The sequence below is a fragment of the Tupaia chinensis genome, unplaced genomic scaffold (genome assembly GCF_000334495.1).
Source record: "Tupaia chinensis unplaced genomic scaffold, TupChi_1.0 Scaffold145407_1, whole genome shotgun sequence".
Lineage (NCBI taxonomy): Eukaryota > Metazoa > Chordata > Mammalia > Scandentia > Tupaiidae > Tupaia > Tupaia belangeri.
This window is the reverse complement of record NW_006205268.1, coordinates 886,489-902,221: the sequence shown is the minus strand read 5'-3', so window position 1 is coordinate 902,221 and position 15,733 is coordinate 886,489.

Below are 15,733 nucleotides of genomic sequence, written 5' to 3'. Positions count from 1 at the left end.
CACCAGGTCCGGGACTTGAACAGCTTGACTACATGGGAGTTCAGCGACATAGCCATTATACTAACTGCTGGTCCCTTCTTTTTTTCTTTGAATCTTTTCATTTGAATGAGATGATCATTTAAAACAACCCCTAATCATTTTCAGTTATTAAGGAATTCATAGTTTACTGATGTGTGTCAAAATAATTAGCTGTCAGAAGGACAAAAGCTTTTGCTATTCTGTAAAAGAGCAAGACTTCTTTCAACTCTAACCTGCTTTGATTATGTTGTTTCAATAAGTGCCACATAGTTTCACTCAATCAAGCACTGATAACTCCTATTACTATCAACTCAGTGTTTGGTTTAATCTTGATCATCTATTAAGATTAAACACATGAAAAACAATAAACCTGGCAAGGTCCAAAGATTTACCAATGGTGGGAAAGTATCATTAACTCATATACAACTAAAACCGAGTACTGAACAAAAGGAAAGCAAGTAACTACAAAAATCAGTTTTGCTTCTTTTTTCATTACTTGCTCCAGATTCAAAGTCGACCTGTCTGGCAGCCATTGTCTTCCTAACGCAATAATTAAACCTTTCAGGGGCCAGCAGATGGCATACTAGTTACATTACTGGGCACTCATGTAGTTGACCACAGTTTGAGTCTTGGACCCATTGGCTTAAAACACACCTGGCACATGTGTATGCATGCCCAAGATCCTGAGAGGAAAATGGAGAGTAAGTAATTGTGGTGTGGCCATCCCCCAGGGGGTGATTTCTTGCTTTCTGTCTGTCTCTATGGCAAACACATGCACCCTATAACAAAAATCTCTCTAAAATAAAATAATAATTAAGCCTTGCATAAAACAAAATAATGAAAGTCATGCAAAAGATTCAAGAAAAAATTTGAGTGAAAGAATATTGTAAATAAATAATCAAATAGGAATTATGACAATACTGTATTTTCCCCTAAATCTATTATTCCTTATGAGATGACAGGTAAGACATTCTCATGTCAATAACTATGCATTATGATTACTGGTAGCTAAAAGCACTTGTTACTCATGACATACTCCATTACATCTACCAGTGATGCCAGTTCCTCCGAGATTACAAAAAAGTAATATCCTCATTAACAGAGTGATAAGTATTTGAATGCTGTGCCAACATTTAACTCATGTCTGCCAATCGAAAAGGGAAAATGTTCTTTATTGATTGTAGAGAGGATCTTGTTTGAAGATAATTGAATCTGAGTCTTTCATTGACATAATACCACCTCCGGAAGAAACATATGCTCAACTTAGAAAACAAAGGTTAGACGTGAAAGGCTGATCACTTTCTCCTTACTCAAGCATGGCTCCTATTGACTTGAGTGAAGATTTTGTCTGCCTGTGAATCAAAGGATTATAGATCATCTAGTCCATTTTAGAAGATGAAAAAATATCTTCAAATAAAGAAACATACACATAAGTAGGGCATAAGAAATATAGAGAGCTGGAAACCCCATAAAGAAAAAGATAGGGGTAGGGCGAGGTGGCCAAGAAAAAACTAATTACCTCAAAAAAAAGACACACAATCAAAAATAACTATTTTACCATACTAAAATAGTCACTGCTAAGATGCTGTTAAAATTGAAATACTCAATTTTGGGAATGTTAAAATTGAGATGCCAATAAAGCTTCTATGTAAAACTGTCCATCCAGCAAGAGATTTCAAAAATCTGTTGTTGCTGAGGCAGAGAGTGGAAATAAACATAAATATATAGCCAGGGTCTTCAAAATGTTCATATGTATATTGCAAAATGCATATTGCAAAAAAGCATGAATTCCAGTTTTGAGGGACACATAATAAACTTGTGTTTCAATTCTATTTTTCCATGAGCTCTTTGAAGTCCCCTTATTTCTGTACACGTGTATACCCTAAACCCAGTACATTTAGCTTTTTTTTTTTTTTAAAGGTTTTTGCCATAGAGCGTGTGTACTTGCCAGACAGAGACAGAGACGGAAAGCGAGAAATCACTCCCAGGGGGGATAGCCATGCCGCAATCCCTTCTCCTACATTCTCCTCTCGGGATCTTGGGCACGCATGCACACGCGTCTGGCGTGAGTTTTAAGCCACTGTTCCGGGACGTGAACCGCGGTCGACTACGTAGCCATTACATAGCCATTACACTAACTGCTGGTCCCAGCACATTTAGCTTTGAGGACTACAATTGCCAGGGCTCCATTCATCATCAGAAAGGTATGATTCTTCACATCATTCACTCCTTACCCTAGAAGCTATACACAGCACATGATCTGTTTTTAGGAGAGGTTTTTGCTATAGGGCGCATGCACTTGCCAGAAATAAACAGATAGACAGAAAGCGAGAAATCACTCTCCAGGGGGAATGGCCACACCACAATCCCTTCTCCTCCATTCTCCTCTCAGGATCTTGGGCATGCACGCATGCACACATGCCCGGCGTGAGTTTAAGCCACTGGGTCCAGGACTCGAACCATGGTCGACTACGTGGGAATCCAGCGACATAGCCATTACGCTAACTGCTGGTCCCCATAGCACATGATCTTAAGACCCACATAATACTACAGAGAATTCCCACTCTTCAGAAGGGACAGAGTCTCTCCTTCCACAGATAAGCATTCAGCTCACTTTGGGCTTAATAGCATAAGCATCAATCTGTATTCTTAAAAGGGAAAGGCATTACAAAAAAATATAATAGAAAAATATTATACAAAGGGACATGAACATCACTAAACCAAAGTGTCATAGAGGCTTCAGAAAAGTATTAATTAAAAAATATTACACATAGAAAACCTTTAAAGAGGATAAAAAATCAGGATGCTCTTGTGCTGTGAACCGAGGGCCCAGCCTGGCCTGCAGAGCCTAGGGGACCCACGCAGTAGAGAGGTGGAGGCAGAGCTGGGTACAGAAGTAAGCAAAAGCCCACATTGCCCTAGGCTCTCATTCCCTCCGAAGGTTCAGCCACTTCCAGCATCTCCATTCACCCTGGTCTGCTCCTCCTGACCATCAGCTCACACTGGTGGCTCTGGGAAATGGACAGAGGCAAGAACACTCTTCTCTCTTGTGGGAAACTCCATCACCAGTTTGGCTAATTGAAAGGGTCAAAGGAGTGTGTAGATAAGATTAGCATTTAATTAGGTAAGCACTGAGTCAGCAAATTACCTCCTATAATGTGGGTGGGCCTCATTCAATCCTTGACAATTTGAATAGAACAGAAAGACCAGCAGAATAAGAAGGAATTACCCACCAGGCTGCTTCTGGAGACCATCTGCACCATGGTCTCTCCTAAAACTGCAGTCTGGGGGACCAGCAGTTAGCGTAATGGCTATGTGGCTGGACTCACATGTGGTTGACCGTGGTTCAAGTCCTGGACCCGTTGGCTTAAACTCATACCGGGTGCATATGCATGCATGTCCAAGATACCAAGAGAATGGAGGAGAAGGGATTGCAGCGTGGCCATCCCCGCTGGGGGCCGATTTCTCACTTTCTGTCTCTCTGTCTCTGTCCTTCTGGGGAGCGCATGTGCCTTATAGCAAAACAAACAAACAAACAAAAACAAACAAAATCCTCTCCAAAAAGAAAAAAAAAAAAAAAAAACTGCAGTCTGGCCCTTTTCCATCCCCCACTACACATGTGCTTTCTTCTGTTTGCCTTTTTATTGCCAGTGGGCAGATGTGTCTTGTCAGAGAAGGAAGGAGAGAGAGAAGGGAAAGCAGCCCCCACTGGGGCACAGTCCTGCAGCCTTCACCTCTACATCCCGTCAAGGTTTTGAACCTAACACATAGGCCCTGTGTGTTTTTCAAGGTCCCTGGGACAGATTCTAACCACAGCCAGCCTTGTGGGGTCCGACTTTCTCAGCTTTTCGGCAGATTGACCCTCAAGCCGCCCCGCCCCTTCTGTCGCCCCACTCTGCACACTTGGATTCGTCTGTCTCTGTCACCGCATGAGCCAATGACTGATAACTAAATCTTTCTTCTAAACACACAACTCTGTTGGTAGGGTGTCTGCGAACTCGGAGTTACCCACTCAGCGTGCCGTCTTTCCCACCAGAAGCGGGAGGCCCGTATCAGTGTCCCCTGGAGTGACGGAGAAGAAAAAGCTCTGGAGTCCAGGGAGTTATCGAGGGCAGCACAACCGCACCCCCTGCCCTCGTCCGCCAAACACAAAGCAGGTGCTCCCCTGGAATTTGGTCTCCCTCCTTCCCTCCTTCCACTCCGCACACCTGAAGGTACAGATAGCCAACAGGGAGGCCTGGCGTGGGGCGGCCTCTGCGGCCTAGCCAGGGTGCCCTGAGGGTCCTCTCCTACTCCCCACAGGCTTGGTCTGTGTAGGGGAGGCAGTTGTGGGTCCGCCACCCATAGGCCCGCTGCCTCCTTGCTCTCCGGCCAGTACCTGGTCTGTTCTTCGACCTTCTCCATGGGCACTGAGTGAGGTCCTCCGGGAGGTCTTCGCTCATCGCCCCGGGTGAGCTCAGGGCAGGTTCCGAGCAGGCGGACATCCAGGACAGCTGTCCTCAAGCCTGCACGGGCTTGCACGCCAGTGGGAGCTGCAGCGGCCAGAGGCCGGCGCAGGTGCGCTGCTGGGCCGCGAGGCTCATCTACGTGAGCATTCCCAGCTGGTGCACCAGATGGCACCTTCCTCAGTGGAAGTTCCAAGGCGGAAAAAGGGCATCCGGGCGCCTCGCGTAGAGCCCAGGCGCAGGCGCGGAACCTGGCGGTCAGCTGCTGGAGCCGCAGCCTTTTGCGCTGCCCAGAGTCTTGCCAGAGAAGCTGAAGATGGCGTCTTTGGTGGGTCACCAGGAAGCACCAGCTCTCTGGAATTTGGGGACACAGCCTGTCCCTCTCGGTCATATTCCCATGAGTTGTGAAGTATCTCGAAGTAGCCAGAAACTCAGGAACCTCCCCTGCCCCAGAGGACTGGGTGCAAGACTTTCTAGGCCGTGGACACAACCACACCAAGGCAAGGAACAGCAATGGAAACTGGAAGGCTCTACACTGAGGATGGATGGCAGGCCTGTCTGAATCTGGGAGAAACCACGTGAGTGAGAGTTCGAGTAGGGGTGTGAGGAGAGTGGGTGGTGCTCAGCCTAAATGTCATCCGACCTGTACTTTCTCCAAGGCATCAGTATTAGTTTCAGGATGGTCATTATTGTGTCCTCTCAGCCGAGCCACAGGATGTAATCCAGACCCTTTGAACTACTTACGAATGCACACACAGGACTTGAAGGCTTCACTCATGTGACTCCTTCGGCTTGAGAAAGCTTTTTTTCCTTGGCATCCCAGGGGATCCCTACTGATGTATCAGTCCCCTCTTTGCATTCTTACAACCCTCATAACACACTATTGTAGCACTCATAATAGAAATTGAGGTTTCTGGTCTAAGCGTTTGCCTTCCCTGGTAGATCCTAAGAATAGCTATTATGTCTTATGTATCTTTATGTCTTCAATGCTTAGCTCAGTGCTCAGAATACAAATGCCCTAAAATGCCTGAAAAGTTGCACATAGGCAAAAAATATATGTATATATAATCACACGTATACAGCAGAGAGGAAGGCTATTTCTAAGCAACTAAAAGCAGAATTCCTTTCAAGCAGAGAACAACCTTTGTTTCAGAAAATATTTTGAAAAGCTGTCTTTGTAGGCAAGGTATGATGCTGAAGGTGGAGAAAAAAACAGTGAAAAGGAAAGAATATAGTTAATCAGCTCTACTTTAAAAAATATGCACGATATACCTGATGCCTTCAGTAAAGTGTGCCATCTACTCAAAGATGTGTGCTGGTGTTTTTGTTGGATTATTATTACTTCTGTTTTCTTTTTTTTGGGAGAGGGTTTTTTGTTTGTTTGTTTGCTATAGGATGCGTGTGCTCGCCAGAAAGACAGAGAGAGACAGAAAGCAAGAAATCACCCCCCAGGGGGGGATGGCCACGCTGCAATCCCTTCTCCGCCATTCTCCTCTCGAGAACTTGGGCACGCACGCACATGTGCCCAGCATGAGTTTAAGTCACAGGGTCCAGGACTCGAACCACGGTTGACTACATGTGAGTCCAGTGACATAGCCATTACGCCAACTGCTGGTCCCATTAGTTCTGTTTTTGTGGGAAGTCAAATAATGTAGCTAAATTCTCTATGAGTTCCAAGAGGTAGAACAGTGTGCTATATTATAAAATGATGATGAACTGAACAAGAACATTAGTAAGATACTTGGAAACAGGGTCAGTGAGAAAACCTATGACCTTCCCAATCCCACTTGTGCCCATTAACCAAGTTATTCCTACCCTCTCCAGCACCCACCCCTTCCCAGGTTAGGATATCTACCATTCCACTCTCCACGCCTAAGCAATAAAATCTTTTATCTTCTTTTTTTGTTATTCTTTTTACATTTAATCATCATACATCTTAGCAATGTAATTTTTTTATAAGTATACATGCAATGAATATTGATTTAGTCAAAGATAAGGAAGTGCGAGGGAGGGGCTCAGGAAAAGCATATTTAACAGATGCAATGATGGAAAGTTATATGTTGAGGATAATGTATATATCTCCATTCTAATCCTGTGGTAGACACTGGCTTATTCCTCACAGTAATTTTCTCTTCTGCTTGGACAAATTGCTAAAATGACATGTCTCCAAACACACTTAAGTTTGCTCATGTGACTGAGTGCTACCTAAAATTATGGGAATTGCCAAGCCTCTTTTGGTCAATATAAACCTGTCTTGGCAACACTATCTCTCCTTGATTTTTCTATTGACTCTATGCAAATGAGCATAGAAAATTTGGAAATTATGTTACAGGCCATAGAGTACAAGATGGACAAACACTGGATCCTTCTATCACACCAAATGTAATACCCATTCTAGACTTTAGCTAAGCAAGAAATACATTTTTATTTCACCTAAGTAATCATGCATTTATATTTAGGAAGTTTAACATATCTGTAAGTTTCTAGTATCTATATATATAAAAGAATAGTAGTGAATTAAAAAGCAGAAATAAAGGTAAGGTAGAAATGCATCAGATTCTACAGATGTAAAAGAATTAAGTTTTGTTGTTTATTTTTTAATTTTCAGAGGGTACATGCACTCATCATAGAGAGAAAGAGAGAGAGGGAGAAAGCACCCCCAATGGGGCATGGTCATGCTACAATCCCTTGTCCTCAATTTCTCAATCCTGTCAAGATTTGGGGCACGCACACACAAAAGGCCAGATACATATTTCAAGATAAAAGGGCTGGGATTTGAACCAGGGTAGATCTTATGAGCTCAGGCTCCCTTAACCACCAACCCATGAACCAGCCATGATAATTCAGTTTTTATACCACTCTACACTTCAGTGGTATCAATAATTCTAAATTGATCTTCTTTTATAAATTGTAGAATGTCAAGAAATCTGATATATAATTTAAGGAAAGAGAATAAAGTTTCCTATTTACTGTGTTTAATTTATAAAGTCTTTCACATCTTTATAATTGCAATACATCTAACCATGAAACATTAGATTCTAAATCTTAAATTTTAATTTTTTATTATTGCCTTCATTATACTTTTTACATATATTTTGTTCTCCTTATATGTCAGATGTGCTCTTATTAAACTTTATTAAAATTCAGACCAGTTTTCCTTTAATCTGGCAAGAAATAAATAATATTTTAATAATTTTCCATATGTTTCAGGTACTATAGCAAATAACTCCATATAAATAATAGCATATTTATATTATAGTTCTTTAGGTTATACCATTTCAAAAATAAGGGTACATAGGAACCTTCATTTTAATTAATTAATAATTACACAACATGATGCAGCATTCAGACCCAACTCTATAATTTTATACCCAAGCTCTTTATTTTTAATTTGTAGTATCTATCAGTATCTGCAGCTAGTATATGAGAATAAGTCAAAAGTTTCATGGAAAGCTGAATGAAAATATGCATTGATTTTGCTGCAAAGATTTTTTTAAAATCCATGCATAATTTTTTCATAATATGCGTTTTCTATGAACTTTTTGAAGACCCCTTCTGTTATATTAACTTATATTGGAAATTTTCTTTGCAATCCTAACTTTCTATGCTAAGTTCCAATGATTTGAAAACCCATATTTTTACCTTTGATATTTCTTGTGCATTTTAAATTTAGAGTTCTACCTCCTGTATATTGGTATTTGAAGCTATGCAGCACCATGGACATCCCAAAGCTGAACTCATTTTATACATAGTTAAACGTTCCATTCCTCCTGTACTTAACCTTCAGTCAATTGTAAAACCATTCATCTTGTCAATTAAGTCACAAACTTGACAATTATCCTCAGCTCATTCATTTATTTTATGACTATATTCAATAAGTGAGAAAGTTTTGTCAATTCTAGCGCTTAAATCCTTCTTAGAATCACCCTTTTGTCTTGGTCTTCCTTTGGATACCAGTGCCAGCAGGAAACAAATGACTCGCTTAATCTCTAAAATCTGAGAAAGCTTAATGATGAGTGAGGTTTAGGGAAATCAGCAGGGACAGTCCAGTGCCCCTAGACTTTCAGTATTGGACTTATCTTTACCTTGTCCCAGCCTGAAAGAAAAGGGAGAGGAAGAACCAGAAATCAGAAACATTACTTGTACGGAGAGGGTTACTTGACACAAGATAGGGAATTTGGAAAATAGAATAACTCCAAAGGAATAAAGCCAAATAAATAGTTAAACTCAGTGAACATGTGCATATCTTCCAGTCTCTGGACACTGTTATTCATGGGCTGAATGCAGAATCTAAGTGGAAATCATAGTGTGATAGAGTGAGTCTTTTGAACCCAGCCACCCAAGGCAAAGATCAGGACACAGAATGGTGAAGAGTGGATCTGGAGGAGCAGGTGGAAGATGTGACTTTGGAGTCTCATCATTTTCCTAAATTCAGTCCTTGCCTTTAGTTGGCATTTCAACTAATATATTTGTTGTAAATGTGCAATCTGGTCTTTCCTCTCTGTGGCTTTGAATCCTGAATGGAAAATAGGTATCTTCATAGATAACTATGAAAATATTTAGTAATATATAAAAGATTTCAAACTTTGACTCCCACTTATTTTGTTCAATCCTTCACTATAAAGGCATGCTATTTTATTTATTTTTAGCTATTTATTTTATCTTATTGTTATTATTAAGTATGCTGTAGGGCATGTGTGCTCACCAGAGAGAGACACAGAGAGAAAGAACCAGAGAGATAGGGAAGATGAGAAAGCAAGCAACCAGGTCCAGGACTCAAATCACAGTTGGTCATGTGGGAGTCTACCACCTTAAGCACCAAGCCACCTACTGGTCCTAAGACATGCTATTTTGAATAGCCATGCTTTTATCAACCATCTTACAAATCTTTGTTTCCGGTGAGTTCTCTTTCTTCCTGCAGTACCTTTCTCAGGATGAGATCCCTGTGGAACCTCATTGATTTGCAGCAAGAATTAATGCTTATCATTTCTACTCTTCCAAATCTCTGTATAGTTTAGCAGTTGTTTTACTGTAGTATAAATATGTGTGCACATATCTGTGGAACATACACTTTTACCTTCAGATTTAGAAACCCTTTTGATCTTGGTACAGGTATCTTGTATTTGGTATATACACTATGCTCAGAAATATGATAAATGGATAAAACTATGAAAAGAGAGACTTTGCAACAATTTCTTTTTTTTTTTTTTTGAGAGGTTTTCGCTATAGGGCGTGTGCGCTTGCCATACAGACAGAGACATAGAGACAGAAAGCGAGAAATCACCCCCCAGCGGGGATGGTCACGCTGCAATCCCTTCTCCTCCATTCTCCTCTTGGGATCTTGGGCCTGCACGCACACATGCCCGGCGTGAGTTTTAAGCCACCGGGTCTGGGACGCAAACCACGGTTGACTACGTGGGCGTCCAGCAGCATAGCCATTACGCTAACTGCTGGTTCCCGCAACAATTTCTGATGAGTCTTTAACTTTCTAAACAAACTGATTTAACTTAAAAATTTACCTCTCTATGTTGTTTCCATTTTATCATGGAATCATGTTATTTTATTTATTTATTTATTTATTTATTTATTTTTGGAGAGGTTTTGGTGTAGGGCACGTGCACTTGCCAGAGAGAGACAGAGAGACAGAAAGCGAGAAACCAGCCCCTCGGGGGATAGCCACGCTGCAATCCCTTCTCCTCCGTTCTCCTCTTGGGATCTTGGGCACGCATGCACATGTGCCTGGTATGAGTTTAAGCCACTGGGTCCAGAATGTGAACCGCGGTTGACTACATGGGAGTCCAGCGACATAGCCATTACGCTAACTGCTAGTCCCTGAATCATTTTATTTTAGGGGTGAACGCAGTTATGACTCTTCTCTGATTGGGTCTCTCCATTTTACATAATGAAGATAAGGTGCAGCGAATGCAAATTACTGCCTAATGTGATGCATCATTTGGTTATTGAATCAGAAGTATAACTCATTATTTCTGATTGTCTGGAGTGTTCTCCACTAGAGCATATTATCTTACTAGCTCTGTCTCCTTTAGTGCCATTGCTTATGTGTGAGATTTTTCCAGTGAAATTCAGTAACATCCATAGACTTTTCTGGATTCAATCAAGGCGAAAAATTTCTTCCTCAAACATGACATATTCCCTACAGATACAATTAATAGTACTAGGTAGCCCAAATATTGGCCAGTGTAAAGCAGAGGAATAATTTGGAAAAATTGTAATTTGAAAGATTGAGAATTAATGAAGATGGTGTCTAGAGGTGCGCAATTATTTTCTTATGCACTTTATTTGTAGCCTCTTTTATATCATTCATATTCATAGTCTTTCAAATGTGGGTGAGAAGAAGCAGCAGTAAGAGATAAGCATCTTAAGGTGATGACATCCATAAAATCTACATGTCACATTTCATCCAAGAACTAATTTTCTGTTTGAATTATGAAGCGCTATAAATAGGAGACAGAAATGAAAAGTCTGGAACATTTATCACTCTTGACCCTGGCAGACTGAAATGTGACCACTTCAAACAAAAATAAGTCTTAAGTTCCAAGCAGAATTATTATAAAAGGGAATGATAAGGATATTTTTAAATGTAGTGAATGTAAATATTGATGTTGACTTTAATATGTCTTTATTCAATTTTATGTACAGAAATGTATGTAAATGTTATTTTTAGATTATTGTAAGCCTGGGCAACCACCCAGTGAGCATCTTCTGCAGGCTGTCTCGGCTACATTGAAAATCAAAATGCTCAAGTGCCCTGTCAAGGTTGTTATGACTTATGAGACACAACTCTCTTTCAGAACATAGTAAATAAACCAATACTTTAACCTATATATTTGAAAATACTCAGTATAGATTTTCAGTTGACGAAACATCTTACATGCTGTTTCTAAAGTGTTAGGTATGTATTTATGCATGTCTTGACTTGTTCCAGGAAGGATTAAATGTGACCAAAATACATACACGACAAAATAAAATATAACTTGGCAAGGATGAGTGTGAATGCAGTGCTGAGTGATTTAGAGAGAAGACAGCTTTGATTAAGGGTAGAGAAAGATTTTGGCAAAAAAAATCTTCTTTCAAATTACATACTACATGTGCAAAAAGGAATAGCACGATAGAGTATAGCTAAGAAGCTATTTAGTTTACCATCTCTTATTAGGTATACATTACATTATTCGCTTTAATTACAAAGGAATATACTTCCTGATTTGAAAAGCATCTGAAGCAGACATGTATAAAGTGATAGTCTGACTCTTCTGTCTTGCTCTGTGCATTTTTTGGCTGTGTACTGATGTCTCATTTTATAAAGTATAAAATGTGCTTATGAAATATATGTACTCATTTTACAAAGTATAAAATACAGAGTCAATATAGATGCCATTAGTAGAGATGGAAGATCAGGTTTCATCAATGTATTCAATACACATTTATCACATGTCTATGATACACCAGGCTCTTCTTTGTGCTTCTTGCAAAGCAGTGATGGAGTAAAATCGACACATTCAGCCCTCTGAGAACAGATGGTTAAGTGAAAGAGACAGACATACTTTATTCAAATGCACATGCAACTATATAATTGCATGTTTTGGGTAAATGCCAGGAAGGAGATCGTAGGTTATTAATATAACTAGGAAACCCAACCTATCTGAGGGAAAAGGAAAGATTTATCTATTGGAAGTTAGGTACCTTGATGAGCCATTGAGGATGAGAAAAGCAACTTGGTAAAGAAGACGGTAGGAAAAGGGTCTGTGGAAACACAGGGGAAGGGAAAACAGGCTTGCAAAGATACTGAAGTTGGAAACAGAAGTTAATTTAGGAAAACATAATGGGAAACACACTGGATAATTTAGGGAAATCTAAAACATGTCTATCCTTTAAGTATACAAGAGAGTGTGATGAAAAGAAGTTGCCAGAGATTTAGGAAAAGATCACATTATACAGGAGGAGAGACATGGTAGGCATTTTTGGTGCTCATACCTCTATTCCTGATTAATTTATTACAAAAAATTCACTTTTATAAGATATAACCAGGTGATAATCCTCTGTAATAACAAGATTTCCAGGAATCTCCATCACTTTTCTTTGATTTGATGAGGTTCTTACATTAAAGTCTTGGATATGCTTCGTATTATCTAATTATGGTTGTTTAAAAGTTTCATATTCTTGATAAATTTTAGTACTTGAAGAGAGTTCCTAAATGGATTCTTATGCTACTCTTTGAGATCCCTACCAAACAAAATTTGTATTCTTCTAAGAATTAAAGGGAAAGATACAGTTGACAAAACAAACAAATACAAAGGAAAACAAGATTAAAAAAGAAAAAATGCTACAGTTTGAAATAACTATTTTACTTATCTTTCTACTCCAAATATTTATATATGAAAATTTAAAGATTAAGCATTTATTCAGTACATCATATGTTGCTTATTACTCAAGTAGCTTCATTGATGAGAACAAATTCTTCTTTACAGAATTCCAGATAATGGTATTGTAAATTGCAGGGTTGGAAAGATTTTTTTTTTTATCAGAGAGGGTAGATTATCTACAGATTCCAAAACCTTTGGATAAAGGATTTATAGTAATCGAGAACTAAATATTCATAAACAATTGAATTATCATCCTGTAGATAATTTGGTTTTTAAGAGAAAAAGCTTTAAGAAAATGGATCTGGTTGTCATTACATTAAACAAATGATCAGTCTTGGCAATATGTGTGAGATGACCAAAGATTTGGGTGCCTTATGATTAGAAATAATATGCAGTACATGTCATCTGGGATGAAAAAAATGCCACAGGTATTTAAACAGTTATTGAGACAGGCACTTACACATTAGTTGGTTTTCTCTGGAGCATATATGAACTGTGACAAAGCAGCCCCACCTGGGAAGGTTCCAAGTTCACATCTGTAAACATCCTTGAGTACACCAGGCACACATGTGCCCATGATTTGGGGTTAACTGAGGCTGGGTGTAGCTGAGTCATTAAGACATGAGGGACATCATCATCTCTGTCTGTCTCTCTGTCTCACTCATGAAATAAATAAAAAAAAAATAAAAATAAACCAAACTATTTTCAATAAGACAATGGTGTGGAAGGAGAAAGAATTAGGAGACATTGAAACAAAATGTACTCTAATTCTTAGATGTGTCTTGTCTGAACAAAGCACATATGATGGATATGTTAGACAGCATAAGAGATGTGTGAATATATACTGTGAATTAGAATTAATTATGTTAAAATATAATTTTGAAATATAGGACATCAACCTTTTTTTCTTAATAGATATTTTTGCTACAGGGTGCGTGTGCTCACCAGAGAGATAGAAAGCAAGAAATCACTGCCAGGAAGAATGACCATGCCACAGTCCCTTCTCTTCCATTCTCCTTCAGGATTTTGGGCATGTACACACACAGGCCTGGTGTGAGTTATAAGCTACCAGGTCCAGAATTAGACCATGGTCAACTATGGGGTAGTCCAGCAACATAACCATTATGCCATCTGCTGGTCCCAACCATCCTTATTTTTTTATAAGTGTTTACTTAAGTAGTTGAGGGGATATATCAAATAGTGTTTTATTTAAAATTTTTAGCAAAACCTGGTGAAGCATATTTAAGAAATATTTGACAGTAATCAGTTTACACACAAATGTACATGCATGCATTCTTTATATTTTCTATTTTCTGTATGCTTGTTATTTTTAAAAATTAAATGTGTCTATATATTTAGCTACGTATAATAACATGCTCAGAATATCAGAGTATCAATAATAAAGCCACCTGTTATTGGTATTATGAAGAGAAAAAAATGATGAAGAGAAAGAAGGAAAGGCAAGGGGATGGGAGGGGAGATGCAGGGTGTAGTCATGGTCTGAATAAGTCATCCCAGATCTCCTATGTTGAAACCGAATGTCCAATGTGATAGTATTAGGAGGTAGGAATTTAGGAGGGTTATTTCATAAGGGCTCCACCTTCATGACCAGAATTAATTCCCTAATAAAAAAGGCCCTAGGAACTTTCTTTTCTCTTCCATCATATGAGAACACAGCAGGAAATCTCAATCCACAAATCAGAGAGACTTTCCAGCCTTCAGAACCATAAGACTGAATCTATGTTGTTTATAAGCAACCTAGTCTATGGTGCTCCATTATAGTAGGCCAATAAGCTAGAAATGGAGCAGGGAGAGAGGAAACACCTTAGCATATGAAGTCTGCCCATTACCACACTTTGCTTTGTGCCTATAGTTTTACTCATTGCTCATTCCTACTATCGGTTCTCACCTATAAATGTTACTTTCTGAACTTGCAGTTTCAAATTTTAATGTGAGAGTGACCAACATCTAGCTTCTCCCTGAGGCTAAATTGTCCCTTCTCTTATTTGCTTCTGACTAAACATATAAAATAACTCTTTTCATGCAAGGAAAAAATGGAAGGAAGTAGTTTATGCCAACCCAACTAGAGGATAACTTGAAAATTCAGTTCTAATCTGGCCTCTGGTGCCTAATACTGTGGAGTTGCAACCACAGGAAATCTATCAATATCTCAATTTTGTTTTAAATTGCTAAGTTAGAATTCAATGGAAATAATAATAACTAATACTATTTGTAAGAAATTAATATTATTGATGCTAAAATTAATGTATGATGTAAATTATAAATTATGCCTCTTTCTTTCTTATTTTTAAGAGAGATTTTGCCATAGGGCATATGCACTAGCTAGAGAAACAGAAAGAGACAGAGAGACGGAAAGTGAAAAATCACTCCCAGAGGAGAATGACCACGCCACAATCCATTCTCCTCTATCCTCTTGTCATGATTTTGCATGCACACACATGCACCCTGTGTGAGTTTAAGGCTGGTGGGTCTGTAACTTGAACCGCAGTTGGTCATGTGGGAGTCCAGTGATGTAACTATTCCGCCATCTGTTGGTCCAAAATTATGTCCGTTTCCCAAGTGAACAAACCAAGATCAGAAGTCAACCAATTTGTCCAAGTTCAGTTTGTTTAAAAAATCTTAGTTAATTTTTAAATTTTTTTGGAGAGTTTTTTGCTATAGGGCGTGTGTGCTCGCTAGAAAGAGAGAAACAGAGAGAAAGCGAGAAATAACCCCTCAGGGGGGGAGATGGCCATGCCGCAGTCCCTTCTCCTTCATTCTCCTCTTGGGATCTTGGGCACACACACACACTCACACACACACACACACACACACACACACATGCCTAGTGTGAGTTTAAGCCTCCAAAATGAGTGCATTTTTCTTTTT